Here is a 22749-nt window from a genome sequence, read left to right as displayed (position 1 = left end):
CTCCTCTACTTAACAGCCCTTCTCCCAACCCTGTCGAGCTGCAAAGACTTACAGACTTGGCTAAGAGGCCCTGCCCCACCAATCACCATCCTAGACACTCACAGCCTGGGGGTGATGCCCTTCTGGTACACTGTGAGGGCAGGAGCCCCCTGTGTACAGTACCCTTTATGTGACTGTGACAATCTTATTAGAGGAAATGAACCAACAGCAACAATCTTTATACGAAGATTGTAACCAAATATAAGTGGCTAGCACAAGAAGCACTCAATAACTGGACAATGAACAAATAACAATTTGCCTTGAAGTTTGCCCCTGAGATGCTAAGGTGTCTATGTCAAACTGTATTTATTCAGAGCTTCAGAGTAGTATGCCTCTTGCGGTCTCTTAATTACTAATAAAGCAGCAAAGAGTGGAATAGTCTCTAGGTCTTAATAACAAAGTTATTTGGTGATGACGTAAATGCTTAACAAAATATTATATATACTTGAACACGTTCATGCACCTTCAAAAGAGCCTGACTACAAAAACTGCCAACCAGGCTGTCAGCTACAGAGACGGTCTTAGTCATCTCTGTGTGTACAGGGCCCTGGCACATAGTATTGGTTCAGTAAGGTCTGATGAAAGCCTGATGGACGAGTGACTATGAAGAAAATTATAGGGGCACCTGGGTGGCTCGGTCAGCTGAGCATCCAATTCTTGATTTCAGCTCAGGTCATGATCCCAGGGTCGTGGAATTGAGCCCCATGTCAGGCTCCGTGCTGAGTGTGGAGCCTGCTTACAATTCTCTCTCCTTCAGCCCCTCCCCTGCTTGCTCTCTCTCTCTCTCTCTCTCTCTCAAATTAAAAAAAATATATATAGAAACAACTAGAGCCTACCTTCTGCAGAATTAGTGATTTCTCCTTTCTTGGCTAGTCTAGATCCAGCTCATCTACAAATGAAATGGTCAGCCTTATCAAGGGCAAGCTACCACTTCCCAGAAGTATTCACTGCAGTATTCATTTATTCAACAAATATCCAGCACCTACTATGTGCCAGCTACCATGGCAGGCACAAGAATTAGTGAGAAAGCACTGTAAACAGAGACAGACAACTCTGGTTCCAAGTCCACCTAGATATTTAGTAAGTTGTGTGATCTGAGCAAGCCAATTAAGCTCTCTGCCTATAAACATCTTCCTACATAAATTGAGAATAATATATTTATTTCACAGAGTTATTGTGGGGGCTAAATGAGGTAATACACAAACCCAATACAATGCATACATGTTATGTATGCATTTAACCTTCCTTCTCCACTGTAAATAAAAAGGAGTAATAAATATTTTACGTATTACTTTATTAAAACACGCTCATGCGACAAATAAGACAGGGACTAATACTCCCACCTACAATTTTTAGAAACAGTCCCAAAGACTAAGCAGTTTTCCCAAGACCACTCATGCCATTAGTAAATGGCAAAGTTCTTTGATGTCAGATACAAAACTGTGATTCTCTTTAGTGTTTCTTACAAATCTCACTGGCATCTACCTGTAAAAGACACCACAGCAAAGAAGGACTGGAGTTGAGAAAACATAGGTCTTCCTATCATAGAAGCAAAGAAATTTTGAGCAAATGTTTAAAATTAACTGTTTTCTTATTAAAGAACAATAATGTTGTTACTGGACACAGGGTAATACCAACTATAAGAGGCAGCATAAAGTTTTCAGAGTCAGGGAAAGGTCCCCAGTGTCATAAGTTCTGCTTTAACAAGAAAATTCTAATATTAAAAACTGTCAGGTTGCCACGGTAACAATCTATTTGCGATCATGATGCTGGTAGTATTCTGTTATATTTCTCTCAAGGAAAAGTAAACTAGATGTGGCCAAGGAATTTAATAAAAATATTGCTGGACCAAAAGCCAAGATATGACTGTTTTTAGGCAATATGACAGGATTAAAATATACAGCAGGAGACCCTCAGGTTACAATACCAGTTCTATCAATAAAATTAAAAGATTTTGACCTTGACAACAATACAAGGTATAGCCATATGATCTGGAAAACTCCATTCTCTGAGCAAGAAAAATAAATCGTTCAACAACTGAGATGGCAGCCACAGAACAAGAAAGTCAGAATTCATCAAAAGGAGAACAAGATCACTTCTCAAAGGAAGTAGGAATCATGAAGACCGAATTTCTCACGGAAAGCTCAAAGGTTCCGGTTTAGTGTTTTGTTTTCTGTGTGTGTGTGTGTGTGTGTGTGTGTGCGCGCGCGCGCGTGTATGTCTATGTGAAGGGCTGGGTTTTGAACTCCACGATATCCTTGGATAATTTAACCTTCTACTTTTCTCTAGAAAATGTCAGAGGACATATTCAAAACAAATTGATTCCAAACAAAAAAGGAAGGAAGTTATTGTTATTAATTAGAACATTCTGAAGTCTGAACACACAGACTGTTGCTGCACACAGGGGCAACTTCTATGTAATCAGCACAGCCTTGGTCATGATCATGAAAATCACACAGATCTTCCCCTCCTGGGAAGCTTTTCTAGTACTTGTTTCTCAACTATCCAAGAAATGGTAACAATGTCCCCAAATATGATTTCTTTCCTATTTGTAATGATTTTACAGAATAGCATATACATGCTCAATGCCCTCAAAGACAGCCAGAATAAAAACTGCATGCCCTTTACTTCAACAATAAATTAGCTTTGTAAGAAAATATCAACATCCGTGCTGGAAGAAATTTTTTTCCTCGCTGGCCAGCTCTGAACTTACACGTGGTAAGTACAAATGTGTGTGTGTGTGTGTGTGTGTGTGTGTGTATAACTTTATTTTAATAATGTATATTTATTTTATTTATAACACATTTACATCATATACAACATATTTTACAAATGAATATTTATATATAAAAATAAAAAACTAAATACATTTACATTTAAACATAGTTAATTTACTGAAATACAGTCCAGAAAACAACATGAAATCAAATCTCCCATGTAATAAGTCATGAGTATAAAATTAGAGAACTGTTGTTCCCAAAAAGGAACTATTATTCCTGAAAAGGATCAGCTGAAGATACACATTTTTTTAATTACAATTAAGTTTACAGCCAACTTCATAAGATCAAATTATTTTAAATTTTATTAAATCTAGGCAAAATATTCACAAGTTACCTAATGATATCTACAGCTAGCAAAGGCAACACACTTTTGCCCGTTTGCCTTAAAGATCACGGAGATATTAGAAATATTAAGACCAAAAGTCTCTATGTTGAGGAACTCAGAATGGAGGACAACATTAAATGGTAAAGGAAATACATGAGTGAGTACAGACTTGAGCGGAAGGAGAAGTAATCATCCACACTTTAAGCAGACTGAATAGTGAGACGGGGATGTGTTGTAATTAGGCAGCAGATGGAAACAGGGTTGGCACTCAGGACGGGGTCCTGAAACAAAGATTCACTCATTGGTGAAAAAGCAATAACTCAATCTACAAAAGAGGATGACCCCCACCCCTTGGAAAACAACGTAAAGACAGTAATAAAGAGGAACGAGGCTAATGCTTGGGGGAGATCAACATGTAAAGGTCTTAACAAGCAAGGCGACAAGCATGTCTTGAAAGTCTGGGGAGAAGGGTCTCAGGAAGGGACCATCAACAATGCAGGCCTCAGGGAGCTCTCCCAGAATGCAGGAACAGAAAAGATACTGGAATCCGCATTAGGGTGTGACTACTTACATCAGTGTAGTAGTGGAGGCAGAAACTAGCCCACCAAGGCTGGATGAGTGAGAAAGTGCAAACAGTGCATCAAACACAGTTATCCTGGGGTGCCTGGGAGGCTCAGTCGGTTAAGTGTCTGACTTCAGCTCAGGTCATGGTGTCATGGTTCGTGGGTTCGAGTCGGGCTCTGTGCTGACAGGTCGGAGCCTGTAGCCTGCTTCCAAAGCCTGCTTCTGTGTCTCCTTCTTTCTCCCTCCCTCCCCCACTTGCCTGCCTCTCTCTCTCTCTCTCTCTCTCTCTCTCTCTCTCTCTCTCAAAAATAAACAAAAAGGAGCGCCTGGGTGGCTCAGTCGGTTAAGCGGCCGACTTGGGCTCAGGTCATGATCTCGCGGTCCGTGAGTTCGAGCCCCACATCAGGCTCTGTGCTGACAGCTCAGAGCCTGGAGCCTGTTTCAGATTCTGTGTCTCCCTCTCTCTGACCCTCCCCCGTTCATGCTCTGTATCTCTCTGTCTCAAAAATAAATAAATGTTAAAAAAAAATTTTTTTTAAATAAATAAACATTAAAAAAAAATTTTTTTTAACATGGTTATACTAAGCTCACTAAAATCAGGAATCCTCAAAAAATAAAGGTTAGGGATTCTGATTACACAATAACCTTTCTTGTAAGAAAGAAATAGCGGCAGCGTTTGTTTCTGAAATCAGGAACTTGAAATTACTGACTTATAATGGGAAGCAGCAACCCATCCTTTTTTCCCCCTTGCAGCATAAATAAATTTCTTGGCAAAAAGGAGAATATTTTCTCATGCATCAAATGTCAAAAGTTCATTTATTTTATTCTGATGTGTAAATACCATAGATCCACTGCATCGATCAGAGGATGCCGTGAATCTGTCTGGAATCTGTAATGCTGTTTAATTAAATTAAAAGATTTTTCCTTCCAAGACTTCCATTTTAGTCCTAAATATGTGTTACATCCATTCATCCTTGTCTCAGAGGACAATGCTCTCCATATTTTAGAGGTAGACAGTTTTACTTTTTGCTTCCTGTTAACAGGACATCTTGGATTTAATTGCCAATATTATTTATTAATTCATAAATAATGGAAGTGGCTTTCTAGTATGATGAATATTCCATCATTTTTAATTTTTAAGAGATGCTTAATATGAAGAGGGATGGGACAATGTACTTGTTCTTTCCCTTTCTTGCTACACCCTCTTCTGGAAAGACAACAAACAACATAGGCTTTTTCCTTTGTCTGTTTAAACCTGCAGGTTCAGAGACAGTTTTATTAATAGCCAAACAAAAATAGGAAGGAACTTCTAAGAAGAGATGTATCCACAAAAGGCAAGAAAGCACTTACTGAGACAAAATAACAATAATTAGCAGCTATTACAGCAGGAATAAAATGTAACTGCATAGTAATATCAAGCACTACAAAGACAGCAAATTGAAAAAAATCCGAATACTAAATATTAACCTTTTTCTATAACAAAAAGCACAGTTAAGCTTACAAACTCATCTAATGTCTAATGAACTGCTTTAAATTTAAAGTCTTCGAATATAAAAAAGAAAGCTGTGAACAATACAGGGGGTTCTCCTGTGTTTGCAATACAATTTCAGATACCCTACTAAGTATTCCTTCATAAAATAACAGAGGCAAATTGGGAAGTTTGGCTCTAAAAGTAAAAGATATACCTCCACCAGATGAAAACTTTCTAGACCTAAAGCTTTAAAAATAAAGCTGTACAGAGGCGCCTGGGTGGCTCAATCGGTTAAGCGTCCGACTCTGGCTCAGGTCATGATCTCACAGTTCATGAGTTTGAGCCCCGCGTTGGGCTCTGTGCTGACAGCTCGGAGCCTGGAGCCTGCTTCAGATTCTGTGTCTCCTCTCTCTCTGCTCCTCCCTCACTAGCGCATGTGTGTGCTCGCTCTCTCTCAATTATAAATTAAAAAAAAAAAAAAAACCATTAAAAAATTTTTTAAAAATTAAGGCTGTACAAAAAGCTCTCATTATGTAGCGATAATGACTGGACCATGAGGAACATACACCACTCCTTGTGTACTATTCTCCATCATACACAGAAGGAAGAAACATCTCTACTTTGAAAAAACGGAGAAAATGTCTAGGTCTGCTTAGAATTCCCATGGCCTCAAAAATTACACCAGGAAAAAGAGTCAAAGTCTCAAGGTTTTAACACGCAAAATTTGAGGCTTAAAACCCATCAGAATTTAAGAACTAAAAAAGTTAAAATTACAAATTGATATTACTTGTAGCACTTATAAGACTGGTAAGGATTAAGAAGAAGAATAATATGCTAGCAAGCTTGTAAATAAACAGTGCACTCATACATTATTGGTGGGATATAAAATAATATAATATATCTTGGAGAACAATTTGGCAACCAATATAAAAATGTAAAATCTACCTCAGCAATTTCATTTTTATTAATTTATCTTATGCAGACGATTATGTAAAGATATATGTATACTGATGTTCTTTGCAATGAAAACAAAAAAACTGATGTTTCCTACAATGGAAGAGTACACAACCATTAAATAAAACCATAAGTGGTGTGACTGCTGGAGTGAATACGTTAAATATAGATACAGGCATAGACCTAACTGTTAACAGTGGTGGGTTCTAAGAAGGATGGTTCCTGGGGCACTTCAATTTCTAATCTGTATTTTTATTTATTACTTTTTATAGTGCACATAAAATTCTTAAAACACCTGAATGTTTAAAGTAAGTGATGAAATATATTAGCACAGTTGAAAAATACATATTTGCCTATGTAACAGACCATGGCTTCTGTCAGTGTCAAAAAATTAAAGATACGCACAGATCTGAAAGGCAATGTGTGGGCTACCTATAGTCTACTGTTGTTAACACAGAAAAGATAAAAAATACACAAAACTGCCTTCTTGGGAATATACGTGAAGACATTAGTCCAGCAAATGCTTAATGTACAACGAGAATCAAGGTGCTATCAACTTGGGGGACAGAGCACAAGGTATGAATTTGGGACTTTTAAGGGCCTTGGTGCTGTCCAGGTGCTAAGAGCATGAGCTCTGGAGTCAGAGATACCTGGGTCAGGGCCCAATTCTGCCACTGACAAGCTATGTGACCCCTGGCAGGGTCCTTCACTTTTCCAAGCCTCAGTTTATATCTTGCAATACATGGATAATAGCAGCACTCATCCCACAGAATTGCCGTGAAGATTGAAAAGCTAATCTACACAAGGCACAGTACCTGTCATATGGCCGCACTCAGTGTTGGCTCTCATCCTTCTCAAAGCACAGCAAGTTTGTTTTATTCATTAGCAATTACAAAGACCCCAGGAAATCAAAGCCTGAATTTCATTGCAAACAAACAGAAACAAGGCATATTAACTTCAGATTGGATAACAGAAAGCACCCAGCCTGTCAGTGGAGTTCATTTTCCTCCTATAATAATGTTGCCAATCGTAAGGATAGTTTTAGCTTTCCAGAAATAGAAGTCCTCTGTGTTTACCGATACCAACCCTGACTTTGTGACAAGTATTAAAATAATATCAGCTACAAAATGTACACACAGCTGAGAGAAGAGTAAAACCCCAACCTGCCTATTACATGTAAATGGAAACTTGAGGGAAAAATTAGACAAAATCTTACAAACAAAAAGAGACAGTGAAAAAAGAACTGAAACTCCTCCCCCTGATCGAAGCACACACACCCCACACCCCCACCCCTCAACAGATTCAAATCAACAAGCATTTATTAAGCAATCCACTGCCCTCAAGAATACCCAATTCTAGGGGCTCCTGAGTAGCTCGGTCAGTTGGCGCCTGGCTCTGGATTTCAGCTCAGGTCATGATCTCGTGGTTTGTGAGTTTAAGCCCCTTGTCGGGCTCCATGCTGACAGTGCAGACCCTGCTTAGGATTCTCTCTCTCTCTCTCTCTCTCTCTCTCTCTCTGCCCCTCCCCCTGCGCTCTGTCTCTCTCTCAAAATAAATCAATCAATGTATTTAAAAAAAAACGAACCCCAAATCTACTACAGATACGCCCACGAGTCACTGTGACACCAGCATTACCAAGCTCCACAGGAGCCTGACAGAGAGCGTACTTCCTGCTGGGTGAAGAACAATCCAGCTACAATGCTCTTCAGTCGGAGCATAAACAAGAAAGTCAGAAATTAAGATTCTCATCCAGCAAGTTTGAAGGAATGAAAACCATGCTTTAATAAGATGCATGCACATATTCATATTATCTATCAAGAGCCTATTTCGTGGAAAATATTATGTTATGTGCTATAAGAAAACACAATGTTTCTGACACCTCCTAAGCTTCTCAATCCAGTTGGGGAGCATTTCAGACACGTCGTATCGTGAATTTCCGAAGGCAACTGATGCGTCTTTTCTATCTTTGTATTCCCATCCCCTCGCGCAACACCTGCAACATTACTGGCACTAAATAAATGTCTGGCAAACAAGTGAATAAATAGATGACTTTCATACAAAGGCCAATATTATAGGTGCCACTGATAATCAGTATTTGAGAAGTTTATCGCAGGGACAGAGCACCTGCAAGAGGGTAAGATGAAGATATGTGTTGTTTTGTCATCCAGCTGTCACTCCCCATATTCCTCTGGTAATCATCTTTTCCCCATCACCTGCCTCCCTGCTCCCTAGGAGCCGACTCTAGGGGTGAGCATGTGACCCAGGCTGAGCAAACTGAAATAGTACATCCCACTGCTCACAGCCACTGGCGAAAAAATGCATACCTGACCTAAGCCATGCGTATTAACACAATCACCGCTAATCTTTGGAATCTTGTTTAAGTAACCAAAAAGAGAAGTTATTTTTCATGCTGGATTTGGAGTGGAGAGGATGAAAATTGAGCTTCTGACCACGGTGCTGCCACCACACATGGGAGAGAGCCTGCCTGGGAATGGAAGCAACTCACAGGAGGAGAGCCCAGCGGTGGAGGGAGACTAATCCTAATGACATCATTTGAGCCTCTGGATTTAGCACTGCTGAAAGGAGGCATTTTTCAGTTCAGAGCCAACAAATCTCTCTTTTGCTGCATTCAATATTAGACTGGATTTTCTGTCATGTGAGACTGTACGAGTTTTCATTTAAAGATGGAATTAGAACTCATTAATAAAGAAAGCGGCAACTTTTCAATAGGGAAAAGACCCCAGGTAGACAGGACTGGATAAATGGTAAGGTGGAGTAAAGAAAGAGAAGACTACTTCAGTTGTAATGATTTTTTAAAAAACCTATAGCTCAAGTTTAAGTATTGTTTAAGTCTGAGAGAATGGGGTGGGGTCAGCCGAGGGTGATTGGTACAAGAAATGGGACTTCTCACAGGTTACCAGAAGCAGCGGATGAAACCCACCTCAAGCAAAATGTTGCCATGAAGCAACGAACCCAGTCCAGCCACATCTCCCAGTTTTTCAGCAAAAGTCTCAATCCAGACGTTAAAAGTGTTGGCAAGAATTAATATCAAAAAATGAACTGACAGTGACGTACAGACTAACTAAACAGGATCCAGCAGTTGGGGTCCTGACTTAGAGTTTGTTAGAAAGGCCAAGAAATTAAATTCAAATCCATATAAAAGACATGCTGACCCAAGTAAAGGTTTTCTAAAGTACACAAATATGTGTATATTCTAAGGAAAGCTCTGATGACAAAAGAACAGAAGAGAGACTCACAGATAAACAGAAGGAATGACAGAATGAATGCCTATGATACTGTGCTCCTAGCACAGAAATAGCTGTTAACATGAAAATAATGAGTCTAGGCTTCCAAGGAGGGTGGCCTATCCAGGCCCTCCTCCTTTCCACCTAATATACCACTGATAATAGTGCCTACTTTGCAGGGTTGTTGTAAGGAGTAAATGAGTGGATACTTACTGCAACTGGCAGAATTCTAAGGTGGCTCCCAAGATCCCTGCCCCCTGGTGTACTCACTTCCATATAATAAATGGCAGCTGTTTTAAGCTCCTACATCTACAGCAATTTGTTCTCCAGCAACAGAAAACACACTTACAAGGCACTCAGAACACAGCCTTGTAACACAAGGTCCTCAATAAATATTAGCTATTGTTATTACAGGAGTCCATTGAACTGTATATTCTTCTGATGTATTCAAAATAAGACGCTGATTACAAAACTTTGCCTATTTCATATTTGCTGGCACAGAAGAGGAACAGGTACATGAGATGCATCCTGGGATGGACAGTTTTATGGGTCAATTGGACCGGGCTGAGGGATGCACAGACAGCTGGCAAAACATCATTCCTGGGTGTGTCTGCGAAGGTTTCTCCAAAAGAGATTGGCATTTCTATCAGTAGACCAAGTAAAGAAGTCTGCCTTCACCGATGCCGTGGACCTCTCCCAGGCCACTGAGGGCTTGAACAGAACGAGAAGGCAGAGGAGGAGTGACACTGCTCTTTCTGCCAGAGCTAAGACAGCCACCTTCTCCTGCCCTCAGACCCCTGTGCTCTGGATTCTCACAACCCCAGACGCAGACCAGGACTTACGTCTTCATGTCTCTGGGCTTGGACTAATCCTTCTAATTCAGCCTGAATCACACCCCTGGCTTTCCAGGTTATCTAGCTTGCAGATGGCAGATCATGGGGATTAACAGGATCCATAATTGCATATGCCAATTCTTAAGATAAATCTCTTTTATATATCTATCTGTGTACGTATATCCTATTGGCTCTGTTTCTCTGGAGAATCCTCATATACCTCCCAAGGATACAAGGAACTAGGAAAGACAATTTGTAAAAGTACTTTTTATAATACATGTATATCAAGAGTGATTTCGAAATGATTTCACAGGAAGAAAACTAATTGTTATGTTCATATACTGTAGACTAAAATCCAGGTGGAAATAAGTTCAGGACATGCGACGACAGTCTACTAACCTAAAAATAAAATACATCATAAAGTTGTCTTTAAAAGCATATTGGATCAACAAATACTTAGCACAGAACAAAGCATAATAACTTTACTGGAAAGTGAAATCCCAGGGCACCTGGGTGGCTCAGTGAGTTGAGTGTCTGACTCTTGATTTTGGCTCAGGCCATGGTCCCAGGGTGGTGGGAGTGAGCCCTGCATCAGGCTCTGCACTGAGAGTTCTGAGCCTGCTTGGGATTCCTACTTGCTCTCCTTCTCTGTTCCTCCCCCACTCATGCACGCTCTCACATACGCACTCTCTCTTAAACTTTAAAAAAAATAAAATATTCTTAAAAAATTTTTAAAAATAAATGAAATCCCATAACACACACATCGTATTAAATAATGATACTCTATTTTATATGAAACTAGTAAGAAAACAAGCCATAATTTAAAATATATTTGAACGAATTCCTATAGAGCACATACACGAAAGAATTAGTAAAAGTCTGTAGAAAGCAGGTGGTAAAACATAATTTGAAAAAACTTCTATGGAGGTAACCATAGCGTATGTAGAAAATATATTTCAGGGGCACCTGGGTGGTTCAGTCGGTTAAGTGTCCGACTTTGGCTCAGGTCCTGATCTCACAGTTTGTGAGTTCGAGCCCTGCATTTGGTTCTGTGCTGACAGCTCAGAACCTGGAGCATGCTTCAGATTCTGTGTCTCCCTCTCTCTCTGCCCCTCCCCCGCTTGCACTCTGTCTCTTTCTCTCTCTCTCAAAAATAAATAAATGCTAATAAAAAGAAAAAATATTTCAGTTAAAAAATAAACCACCTAGTTCAAAGCATACAGAAATGTAAGGAATTTGAAAAATATCCACCATAATGTACAAACATGCCATGAAAGCACGTATTTCACAGAATATTAGTAAATGACCAGCAAGAGACAACAACTGAAAATACTATAAAAACAGACTTCATGGAATATATATGTGGAAAAAAACAGTGAGAAAGAAGTTTCATAATGATTTTTTATTTTCATCCTCAAAACCAAGTAAATCATAGCTCAAAGCCTAAAAAAGCCCACCCACCAAACTGGAACTGGAAGAATTCTCTTCATCCCCAGCATTCACGTTAGTCACAGTCATCATAACCTTGAAAATACTTCACAGCACGATCACTATAGAAATCTGGGACATTAAGCTTGAACTTAATCTTCTGTCAATATCTGTTACTTTTGAGCCATAAGCTGCAAACTAATACATTTATATCTGAAGCAATAGATGAATGGCCCTAAGATAAATCTCTGTGGGTTGAGGCCTGTTTTTGTTTTTTTTTTTTTTTTTTAAACTCCCAATGAGACCGGAAACTTTGGTCTTGGTTGAAAATCCCTGTGTTCCCGGACTCCATCACATGAAGCAGCCCTGAGGAGGCCTGCCCACAGCCCCCGCACGCGTCTGCTGGGTCCTGAATCCCTAGGGCAGGACGGAAGATGTGGGATAAATTCTGATACAATCATCTGGAATAAGAAATGTGTAATCTTACAGAACTGTATCCACTGCCTAATAACACTTCACTTCTCCTGAGGTTGCTTCAGGCTGATGTGAGAAGGTGTCATAAATTAATTGCCGAGTCCAAAAAAGTTCAGAGCTCACGTTCTAAGGAGCACAGACTTCATTTAGTGAAACAATGATTACAGATTCTGTTTCACATTTAAGTCTAAAATCATACAAGAAGATATAAAACTGCCTGAAGAAAAACATTCAAGTCAAACAACAATTTAATAGAATTAATGAAAAGCTCATTTCAGCACAAGCCTCCACATAAGAGCTGCCTAACTTATCTTCAATATAACACAAATCGTCCTTTTAACATTAAATATTATGGGTCGTGATAATTTCACAGCTTTATTACTTTAGAAAAAAATTTTAATGGTCAAGTCAGATTGCTTCCATTTTATAATACACAGATAAGAGCTCCTTTCTCATAAAGATGTTAAGAAATGAATATTAAAGAGGAACGATAAAGAAAAATAAAACCATTTGAAAAAGATAATTTGAAATTAACAGCTAAGCTTCCATAGTTATATTTAGAAGGAAAATGCCCACCAAAGTTGGATGTCTTATTAATTACCATAGAATGTGAAATTAGAAAATCTAATACAAAAGAACCAAAAAAACTTTAAAACTGCTTTCTTTAAAAAGCACACAAAGTTAGCTTGTCCTATGATTTTTCAGCTATTATCTTGTCTTAATAAATGAGGGTGATATTTAACAGCCCAATTCTCCCCTTGAATATGCTCCTGATATTCAGCATTCAATCAAACCAGATTCTCATTCCCTTCAAGCTGGTAAAGAGCCAGACGTGACAGGTGAGTCAGGCACTCCCCGCCAGTGACTCGGGAAACCCTCTCTGTGGCGTCTGCTCCTGCTTTCATTACAGATCAAAACTGCAGGCTTACACAAATCTCTGAGTTGAGTTCAAAACATTCAGAAGAATGCATCTTCAAGCTTTTACTTTGGCTGTGCCATTATTTTCCTTCAAAAAATTCCTAATTTTTTAAAGGTTTATTTATTTTGTGAGAGAAAGAGAAAGAAAGCACTAGCAGGGGAAGGGCTGAGAGAGGGGGACAAAGAGAAAGAATCCCAAGCAGGCTCCCCGTGCGCAGTCGGCTTAGAGCCCAACGCAGGGTCCAAACTCTCGAACCGTGAGATCACGACCTGAGCCAAAATCAAGAGTCAGGCGCTTAACCAACTGAGCCATCCAGGTGCCCCAAAATATTTTTTTAGCTGAGACAGATACATTTTACTGTGTTAATGCTCATGAATTAAATGATACTCTCTATATGCAAACGTAAACATGTCTGGCTACTGAAGCAGCTCCCTCTTCAAAACAGCACAATTTAGGGGCGCCTGGGGTGGCTCAGTCGGTTGGGCGGCCAACTTCGGCTCAGGTCATGATCTCGCGGTCCGTGAGTTCGAGCCCCGCGTCGGGCTCTGTGCTGACAGCTCAGAGCCTGGAGCCTATTTCAGATTCTGTGTCTCCCTCTCTCTGACCCTCCCCCATTCATGCTCTGTCTCAAAAATAAATGTTAAAAAAAAAAAAATTTTTTTTTAAATAAAAAAAAAAAAAACAGCACAATTTGGTTTACATCCTCTCCCTCACCTACTGGTAAGTAAGGGTTTTCATAGCACAATGGAGCCACTAACAGGTATGGCTTTTCAATGGATAATAACTTAACAGATCACATGACATACAGAAAAATAAGCCTATGTTTCCAATTTACTAAGGTGTAAGTAATCCCCAAGTTAAATTTGTGCACCACTTTTCAGGTCAATATTGTAAAACTGCATTTAGAAAAGACTGAATAAGGCAAATGACTGCTCAGACAAGACCATTTTGACCTTCCTTCTTCTTCATCCTGGGCACTTGCATTACAGAACACAACACAGTCATCAAGTTTACAAAATTCTGAATCACCAGGACTCTATAGCTCCTCATGAAATACTTCAAAACAAACAACTCATCATTTTGGTAAAAATACCAAAAGCCTAATCACCCAACTTCTACTCTGAAGTAACAAAATAAAAATAAACATCTTCATACTTTTAGTCCACATGGAAAATAAAAATACCACCAGTGAATTTCTAATTGCTAAATTCAATGCTGAATTTATTCCCTCCCCAACATCTCTGAACCTTCGTATGTTCACCATCTCCTTTTTGAAACTCTCTTCTTTCACGGATCCCAAAAACCTGAGACCACCGCGGCTCCTGAGATACCTAAGGCTACCCTTTCTCCTCATGTCTTCTAAATGACCTTTCTCGGGTTATGAAAAGCAGAAAACAAAAAGCAAAATAAACTCACAAAAGCCTACAGCCAAGTTTCCCACTCGAAAACATTGTTATCAGGAATTAGGGGGTTCTGTCAGGGCAGGAAGGAGGGCAGGTGGAGGGCTCCCGTGGGGAAGGCAGTCTTAAGAGACACTGGGGCAGCCTCAGGTATTTTAAGGAAAATCTTAAATCGAGTGCTCCTGACCAGACATGGTCACTTTCATTAAGCATAAAACAGCAGCAACAATCTTGGACGGCTTCTTCCTTTGGCATCCAGAGGGATAACAGTCTAATTTTTATCTCTAGAGTCCTCAGTGGCCCCCCCAACTTCCGGGAAGTCAGCACTGATTCTTCCACCTACACTAGCTTTCGTTAAAGCCCCAAATCAAATGACCTCTGCACACAAACCTCCATCTCAAGACTGTCCTCACATTCTCACAGTCTGAGATAGAATATTTGAAAATCTGCAATGTATGGAGAAGAAGGAGAGGAGGAGAAGGATGACACAGTCTTGCTTTCAAGAAACTTTCAATGTAATTACATTTATTATATATGTTTCTTTTACATCTCCCACCAGATGGGGCAGAGTCTTAACTGTCCCTTTCCCAAGTACTACTGTGGATAGAGTCGATACAGATTTGCTGAGCTGAAATTTATTAAGCTAGTTCTTTCTGACCAAACATATCCAAGTAAGAATCCCACTGCTTTGTTTTCGATCCTTCCTATTTCTATGTCTCCAATACATTCCAGAAATCAAGGGAGCTTAAAATGACAAGTCAAACCAATTGTTCCCCACTTCTTTACTGCCAATATTAAATATCATAGTGACGTACAGGGCCGGGGAAAGAGTTGAGTCCCAGAAGAACACCCTCCTAGCCAACAACAATAGCAATCTAGCAAAACCGCCCAGCAAACTGACAAATTCAAAACAACAATACCATATGATACTTAAAAGGAAGAATGGTTCCTATTTAAAATTTATGATAGCACAAAGGCAGTCTAGAATTTTATGTTCACTGTACTGAATAAAAAGCAGCTGTTAGGCAAAGAACGATTAAATGACTTCAATGTGTGAGAATTAATCACATTTTCTTATACTTGGGACTCTGCTGTCACTTAAAAATAAAGACGGAAAGAACTGTAATGTCAACACTCTAAAAAACAACTTCAAGATAAACACTGTAGCTAGTATTCATCTAGAAAAATGCAAAATTATTTATTTGCCTAAGATTTTAAAAGCTTAATGACACCAAAAAAATTTTAAGTATTTCTTCTATATTAACATAATGAAGAGAACATCAAAGTTGTTTCTGAAATCAATAACTATTTTTGAACTGTTTAAACATATTTAGTGTTGGCAGGGTTTTGGCCTACAATCTCCTTAAAGACTCTGCATTTCATAACAGGCTCAAATTCCAGCAAAACAGTGCATTTATGAAACATGTTATCATGTTACAACATGAATGGAAAATATATGCATATGAAACCATAGGAACAGGTGCTTGGCTGGTTACATGCCTCCAGTCTCGCACCACTACAGTGAACTGGCCGGTTTAATCACAAAAGGAAACGGAAAAGCTCCAATGCGTGAAACACGCCAGAAGCGAACTGAACGGCTGCCTGGAGAAACATGGCAGGCGCAAGCCACCCTGCTTCCCTCCACTTACCAGGCGGAGCGTCTCAGGAGGCTCCTTAGTCCCTCACGCTCTGTGTGTGCTGTGGTCGATCTAAAAACCTGAAGTTATTGGGCTTTGAAACCCCATTTAGAAAAGAGCAAGCTGGAGTGTGGAATAGGTATTTCACAGAGAAATGCTCCCAGGGACACTAATCAGGTTTTGGAAAAGACAAAGCCACTTGCTGAGAAGCTTCCTGGCCAAAAGGCTCTTGAGCCAATTCCCTAGCACTCTTCCTCTGAATTACAACTTAGTAGGGCAGATCCTACCTAATTCTATAAATATAAGTGAAACAAGCCCTGAGAGTTTAAGTCTAACAAAGAAACAGGTCCTTGCAAAAGAAAAGAAAAAGAAAAAAAAAGCAGATGTCACTAATTGCAAATGTACTCTGCTTTAGGGAAATCTAGACATGACATGCAGAAATCCAGGTTTTGAAACAGCAATGAGCTTTTACCAAAACAAACCTTCCTCCACAAAAAGAATCTTAATAGAACCCTGTTAATCCAAATCTTCCTACTTCACATAACTTGATTATCTTATTTATAGAAATTAAATTTATAAGCACAATTTTCAGGGGAAAAAAAATACCATACAATATACCAGTTAATCCTTCTGTTTATCATCTTGCTATAAGGATAATTACCATTCATCACTTGGCAGCTTTTCTAGATCTGCGTTTTCAAAAACCACGAATCCTTCGGTTCTCCATAGACAGCTAGAATGATAAGAGACACAACTGCCTAAAGAGACTGGATGGCACGAACAGACTGGGAGGAAAGACTTCCAGAATGTCTGGATGTGAAACACTGCCATCCATCCTGGGCAGCCGCTCAATTCTGATGGACGGAAGCTTCTGGCTCTTTGAGGAACTGGCCAACTCCCGATAGCAGCACCTGGCTGGAGGGATCGAATAACACAAGTGCCTGCTCTCACGTGTTTATCCACTTATATGTTCTACTTCTACCTTCCCATCCCTGCCGTAATGGGACACACCCCAGGGAGAGGGGAAAGGCCTCTTAGAAAAGGGGGAATTTGAAGGGAATCTTGAAGAAATTAAAAAAAAAAAAGTGCTGGGAAGAACGGAAGAAACTATACATGTAGAGTTTGGAATTAGGAAAGGGATCTTGAGTGTTGGGGAAAAGACAAATGGCAAGGCTTCAGAGTACTCTGAATCCTACTCAACTAAAGCTGATGAGTACCAGTAAATGTGGATGATCACACTCACTGACACACTACGTTATTTTGTAACTGAAAACATGAAGTTGTTTTCAAAAGGACTTTCAAATACCAAAATCATCCAAGCCCAGACATTCCTAGTCATGTGGAAAATACTCCTCTATTCCAGTCATCTAAAAAGTGGTTATTTTCAACTACAGAGAATAATGCCTGCTTCCATAAAATGCAAAGGACTTGGCAAGCTTCTCTTGGTTGACTTTGAGAAGGTAAGAAGTGACAAAAATCATGCAAATCTCACAATATGAAGGAAATATTTTCAGCTCAAAAGAGTTATCTTTAAAGCAATCACATTGCTCTAAAGAAAAGCTAGACGTCTGCCAGCCATTAGCACCACACGTGGATATCTTCCAGGAATGGATTTCCAAAATATGATCATATCCTCGTATTATCTAATATCAAACCCAGCAGTGTTGACAAAGCACAAGCCCACTCAACCACTGCTGACGATCCTTCTTCAAAGCTAAAGCCCCTTCACCAAATCAGAATGGCTCATAAGTACAAGCTCACTACCTCAGGAGCCAAAGGAACACAATGATCTCCACCTCCTTGCTTACAGTTTACACATGCATCCGCGCGCATGCACACGCGCGCACGCACACACACACACACACACACACACACACCCCAGCTGTAACGGGGCCTTGCTGACTTGTCTCTGGCTTTGCATGTTCTCATATACACGGGCAGCTTTACAAGCCAGCCAAAAAATACCCCACCCCACCAAAACTAACTCCCTATCCAGAGAACAATACTTGCCCTGCCCACGTTTATTTGTTACTGTCATGGCAACATGCTACCGTTAAGATTTGGTACTGTGAAGAAACATATTGACAATGCAACAATGTAAAGGAGTAAAAGCTATGTTGATTAAATCCCTGCAATTTACTGGTCACTCTGCAAGGTGCTAGGAAAACGGTTACAGCTTTCAGGTTACTAGGAGAATGGTTACACTTCTTGAGTTACATGGACCCAGTTCTGGGAAGCCAGTATGGGATGAGGCTTGCAGAGTCCTCAAATGTCTTATTTTAAAACCTTGATTTTACACAATAGGCAATAGGGAATCAACAAATATTTTTAAGAAGGGGATTCAAATGATCAGATATACTTTTAAGTATATATATGCATTTATACATGTATTTATACACACACACACACACACACACACACACACACACACACACAAATGAACTAAGGTCCAGGAAGACAGTAAGAAGCAAAGAGATTAAAGCCACTTAGGCAAGATAAAAAGGGCCTGAAGTAGGTCAGTGGCAAAAAATATAAAAAGAAAACATGGTTGAGAGATATTATAAAGGCAGCGCGAGCAGGGCATCTGGAAGGAAAAAGAGGGAAGAAGCAGAGGCAGCCCTCGGGTGTCTGGCACAGATAACCCAGGAGGTGACTACACCAAGAGAAAAGACAAAATGTGAAGAAGCACGTCTTATTGAGGACAAGATAGAGTTTACATATCATTCATGATGAATTTAAAGTTAAAACAGATCAGGCAGGGGGAGTATTTTTGTTACTAAGTAGAAAAGAGAAGAATGGAGAGGAGAAGAAACAGCATGACTGGAGATGGGGCTCTGGGTACTTTCAACACACAGGGAGGCAAGTCACGGCAAGAATACTATCACCAAATAGGTAAAAGAGAATAAGCAAATATTTTTTTTTAACAAAATGGTAAGACATGTAAGAGAATCAGAGGTAGATCATGCCAGAAGTCAATTAAAAGATTTCCAGGGGCACCTGGGTGGCTCAGTCAGTTAAGTATCAGACTCTTGACTTTGACTCGGGTCAGGATCTCACTGTTCTGCACCAACAGCACAGAGCCTGCTTGGGATTCTCTCTCTCCCTCTCGCTCTGCCCCTCCCCGACTTGCACATACGCATGTACATGCTGTCTCTCCCTCTCAAAAAACATTTTTTTTTCATATGTTAGACAATACAGTATCACACCTTTAAGATCTGCATACTCCAGGTTTTAGTTGATGCTGTTCTATGGAATCTTGGACAAATGGAAAACAAGAAAACCCACATACTAAGACTTCTTTTTTTTTTTAATCCACACAGTTTTTGTTTTTGTTCTTTATATGTAATTTTTTTGTCAAATTGGTTTCCATAAAACACCCAGTGCTCATCCCAAGAGATACAAAGACTTCTGAGGCACCAAAATAACATTCTTTACCAACTCCTGCTCTAAGCCTGAAGACCCCAGGACTTCAACCAGCAAGTCCCGTGGGCCTCTTCAGACAATGAGCTGGCTCTGCAATGTTACCAAAATGCTGCCACCCACAAGGGGAAAAAGGGTAGGAGAGAAAGTGCCGGAGGGATATTTTTCATCCTGATCCTAATGAAATAGCTCTGCATTAAACAGTGCCTTGATAAAATTTTCCTACAAACATCAAAACTAAAAGCAAATTATTAATTAAAACTTGAAATAGGGCCCACAACTGCCAAGTCTGATCAAACGTAGTTCCAATGCTTTTCTTTTACTTGACAAGTATTTGGTCAAAAATAATACTTCTAAATTACTCGCCTAGGCCACTCACATCAAGTAGAAATTTTAAGGTCAAATAAGTACTCCTAAAAGAAAAAAAGTGCCCAGAAAGGCCAAAGAGGATTTTCTTCTATATTGCACATATATTCTACATTTTTAAAATACTTTAATCTGTAAATGCAAATATTTATAGAATCGTAACACACACACACACACACACACACACACACACACACACACACATCCAATAATGGCTTGCAGGCTAAAGGCTCTTGAATAATTAATGTTTTAATATTCAGCACTTCAAGGTTATGGAATCCAGATTTCAAAAAGTAGCTTAACTCCATGCAAATTCTTATTTCAATCACCTTTATTTTCACCTAGAGCTGTGGCAGCATCAGTTCAGAAACATGTGATATGAAAAACCCACCCTCTTCCCCACACACCCTGCCAGCACTCACTTAGATCTCAATAAGGGAGGGAAGTAAAACAGGATGCACCACCTGTATGAAATAGCAGGAATCCTAATTAAATAATTCAGAGCTTTGCCTATAGCCCTACTTTAGTATTAGTGATAGAAATCTCATCAAATATTTTCATTTCCCTCTCTCTGGATTTCGCTCCTAGGGCTTATAATAGTTCATGATTAGAGCTCTAACACAGAACTAACAACTAACATAACACAGAATCAATATGGTGGAATAAGGGGAAAATTGGAAATTAAGGCAGTCAAGTTAAAGCTCTAGTCCTTGTGTTTAAAAAGTGTGACCTTAAGCATTCCTCATCTGCAAAAGGAACTATAACAATACTAAGAAGGCTGTTGTAAGATATACATGATACCGTATTTGTTAAATTACTTTGTCAAGTTAAAAAAAAACTAAAAAACTAAAAATCAGGGTAGCACAGCACAGGGCAACTCATGACAAATCAATCTCTCAGTTGTCTCTTGACCTACTAATGAAAGACAAGGACCAGTATCTAATACTCTTGGTTGAGTATGGGACAAAAAAATAAAGAACAGAAGTCTACATAATGTCAAGTATAAAATAGAGTCCCTGTGAGACGGAAACTCATCGTTACAGAGACTATCTAATCTTATCCAGTTTTAAATGCTGACATGAATAATCCTATGGTGTAACGTACTTTTAATTATCTGGCCTTATACAGTTAACCTTCAATATAAGGAATGGTTGGGGGGGTAAAATTGGTGGGTATTAATCAAAAGGCACATACTTCCAGCTATAAGATGGGTAAGTTCTGGGGATCTATTGAACAGCATGGCGTTTATACTCAATAATACTAAACTATATACCTAAAAGTTGTTAAGTTCTTAAGTGTTCTCACCACAAAAAAACAAATGGTAATTATGTGACATAATGAAGGTGCTAGCCTGAAATCATTTTGCAATGTATGCATATCAAATCAATGTTCTATACACCTTAAACTTACATTATGCTATATGTAAATTACACATCAATAAAGTTGAAGATACCTATATATAAAGAACAGATTGCTAAAAATTTGTTTGTACTGTTAAATTGCTGTATCACATTTTTACTTCAACTTAGAAGCTAATTCTTGGGCATCAACTAACAGAAAGAGCATGTGACTGAGCTCAAAAACCTAAATTTTAGCAATCTCCCATCAGCAGGTGACTACCTGACCTTCTCCGAACCACAACTGATGCAACATGGCAAGAAGGAGAGAAGGGCAGCAGGGAGGCCATGGAACTGGATGCTTCCTGTGATCCTGTCAATCCTAAAACCATTATGTTTCTGCACGTAAGGAAGGAATTGGGTAACATGATTCTTGTTCTTGCTAAGTATAGGAAAGAAGACACAGAACCAAATAAAAATAGAGAATATTCACAGTTGCCAAGCGGTTGGCATAGAAAATACCAGTGACTACTGATTTTACAACAGGAAAAGAGCAATCCTAGTCAGGTGGATTTCATCCAAGATCTGCACTGAAACTTTGGGAATAAGCAGGGCCTGGACAGAAAGGGGAGGATAAACTACCCTGCTTCCACATCACCATGAACACCACAGACTCAAAGAGCACTAGCCCTGCCTTATACTCCTGGACAGAACTCCTCCCGACAAACGGTGTTGATCCAGAATAAAGCTCTTCCAGGGACAGGTAGCCCCCAGCTGTGCCAAGGCAGCCTGACACATCGCTGGACACTCGAATAATAACGCTCTTCCAGATAATGAGTCATAATCAGCTTGCCTAACAGGACAAGACTTTCTGTCCTTCCTTCATCGTTTCATAAACAAACACTTTATCTGAATATGTCTCTTTAAACATCTAACACTAGGTACTGAAAATGCAAATGTTAATGAAAATTGATTCTTGACAGAGACTAGTGAGGCTATGTTCTCTCTTGATCAGGACACATTTTTTAATCTGGCTTAGGGAAGCCATCCCCAAACTCGTTCATCGTTGTAATATACCAAGTCGCCTTATTTTCCATATCAAATAGTAATGTCTAATTTCTGCTATTAAACTATCACCCTGTTTCTGATTATGAAATATAACAGATCAGTTCATCACGACTGTTATTACTATTAACAGTATGTCCGGACACTAAAACATATTTGTTTTTTTTTCTCCCGTGAGAGGTCCTTCTCATTCCAAATAGAAATAGTCAAACCACAGTATGTCAAGTCTGAGTGCAATATCCATAATCTAAAAAAAGACCTAAAGAAGCAAACAAAAATTTTCTGAACTTGAGTGATTTGGTCAAAATATTTCTACTAGAAAATTGTCTTTACAATTCATTTCAGGGCAAAATAACAAAATATAACACTGGCAGTTAAAAAAACAACTAAGAATGATGGTGTACGTATATGAGAAATTAATAAAGTACACATTTTTTAAAATGTTTATATATTTTTGAGAGAGTGAGAGGGAGACAGAAGATCCACAGCGGC

General features: G+C 39.3%; 1 protein-coding gene and 1 long non-coding RNA gene across 2 annotated transcripts in view; one reads left to right on the top strand and one right to left on the bottom strand.

Annotated features, from left to right (window-relative positions):
* SMYD3 (SET and MYND domain containing 3) overlaps window positions 1-22749 on the bottom strand; it is a 681855-nt gene that overhangs the window by 464726 nt on the left and 194380 nt on the right.
* On the top strand, window positions 1744-22542 carry LOC122235738. Its single transcript, XR_006213757.1, has 3 exons — window positions 1744-2189; window positions 2329-2757; window positions 21465-22542. It is a non-coding gene; the product is annotated as an uncharacterized LOC122235738 (long non-coding RNA).

Source organism: Panthera tigris, chromosome F3, assembly GCF_018350195.1.
Source record: "Panthera tigris isolate Pti1 chromosome F3, P.tigris_Pti1_mat1.1, whole genome shotgun sequence".
In the NCBI taxonomy this organism is placed as follows: domain Eukaryota; kingdom Metazoa; phylum Chordata; class Mammalia; order Carnivora; family Felidae; genus Panthera; species Panthera tigris.
This window is presented reverse-complemented; position numbering and strand designations above follow the sequence as displayed.